Source organism: Otolemur garnettii, unplaced genomic scaffold (genome assembly GCF_000181295.1).
Source record: "Otolemur garnettii isolate 467f Iridium unplaced genomic scaffold, OtoGar3 scaffold00009, whole genome shotgun sequence".
NCBI lineage: Eukaryota > Metazoa > Chordata > Mammalia > Primates > Galagidae > Otolemur > Otolemur garnettii.
Genome location: NW_003852404.1, coordinates 3,419,806 through 3,421,825, shown reverse-complemented (window position 1 = coordinate 3,421,825; position 2,020 = coordinate 3,419,806).

Below are 2,020 nucleotides of genomic sequence, written 5' to 3'. Positions count from 1 at the left end.
GAGGTTGCAGTGAGCTACAGGATGCAGTGAGCAGATCACATCATGGTACTCTGGGCTACAGAGCAAGACCCTACCTCTAAAGAAATCCCAAACTGGGCTTGGCACCTGTAGCTCAAGTGGCCAGGGTGCCAGCCATATACACCGCAGATGGCAGGTTCGAACCCAGCCCAGGTCTGCCAAAACAACAGGGACAACTACAACCAAAAACTAGCCAGGCGTTGTGGTGGGCGCCTGTAGTCTCAGCTACTTGGGAGGCTGAGGCAAGAGGATCGCTTAAGCCCAAGAGTTGGAGGTTGCTGTGAACCGTGACACCACTGAGTGTGACATAGTGAAACTCTGTCTCAAAAAAAAAAAAAAAAAGGAAATCCCAAACAAAAAAATAAACAGGTAATCATGAAAACACGGTAACAGGTTATAAAGGGATCGGATGAGTGCCTTAGGGATAGCAAAGGTTGCTGTGGAGAGGCTACAAGTGAGATGGACATATCTCAGGAAAGAGAAGAGATCAATCAGTAAAAGAGGTAAAGATGAGGCTGGGCACAGTGGCTCACACCTGTAATTCTAGTCCTCTGGGTAACTGGGCGTGGTGCTGCCTGCCTGTAGTCCCTGCTGTTTGGGTGGCTGACGCAGGAAGATTGCTTTAGCCCAGAAGTTTGAGGTTGCAGTGAGCTATGATGATACCACTGCACTAGCCGAGGTGACAGACTGAGTCTCTGTCTCAGAAAAAGAAGAGGTAAAGATGAGCTTGTCAGGTTTGTAAAATAACAAGGAGCAGAGTGAGTGAGCAGGAGGGTGGGGGAACGTGGGGGGGCAAAGCACAAAGTTTTGAATTGTACCTTGAACCTTACAATAACCTTGTGCAGACCTAAACATAGATACTTCATACAAATTTATAAACCTTTGCAATTGGTTTTTGCAACTCAAGTTACCATCCCTTCCCCAGCCAGATTTCTGAAGCACTCCTAAGGAAACTTCGAGTTTGAGACCAATAGTTGGAAGTCCCTGATCCGGTCCAACCCTCTCATTTCACACAGGGAATCCAAGGCTGAGAAAGGAGGTAAAGGTAGGAAAACGTGGTTATAAGAATGAGTCGGGGAAGGGCCCATGGTTACTCTGATAGGTAGGGGTAAGACCAGAGCAGGGAATCCTAGTTCTTGAGCCATTTGCTGGAGTACCTGGCCATCTAAGAGTTTACACAGCAGCAGTGGCAGTGTAAACAAAAGGCACTTCTTCCTTTCCCCAAGGACATTGGTTCTTCAGTGATTACCCAAGAGCTTTGGGGTGTCCTTTTTAATCCCCCAGCCTACCCCACATTGATAGGCCTGTTGGAAGGAGAGAGGGATGAGCCAACTGAGTGCTTCTCCTTAACAACTAAATCCTTTCCCCTTCAGGATTAAGAGCAGGATGAGTGGGCTGCCTTGGGTGGCATCTCAGTGTTTCCTCTTACTGACTGTCATTCAACCTATGTGTCCAGACTCAACCCAGACCTCGATGATTTCAAAGTTTCAGTTCTTTTTTCCTTTGAGACAGTTTCACTATGTCGCCCTTGGTAGAGTACTATGGTGTCACAGTTCACAGCAACCTCAAACTCTTGGACTTAAGCAATTCTCTTGCCTCGGCCTCCCAAGTAGCTGGGACAACAGGCGCCTGCCACAATGCCTGGCTATTTGTTGTTGTTGTCATTGTTGTTTAGCTGGCCCCAGCTGGGTTCCAACCTGCCAGACTTGATGCATGTGGCCAGCGCTGTAACCACTGTGCTACCGGCGCCAAGACCAAAGTTTCAGTTCTTGGCTGGGAGCAATGGTTCACATATGTAATCCTAGCACTCTGGGAGGCCAAGGCGAGTGGATTACTTGAGCTCAGGAGTTTGAGACCAGCCTGAGCAGGAGTTAAGATCCTGTCTCTATTAAAAATAGAAAAATTGGTTCGGCGCCTGTGGCTCAAGTGGCCAAGGCACCAGCTACATACACCTAAGGTGGCGGGTTCGAATCCAACCTGGGCCCGCCAAACAACAATGATG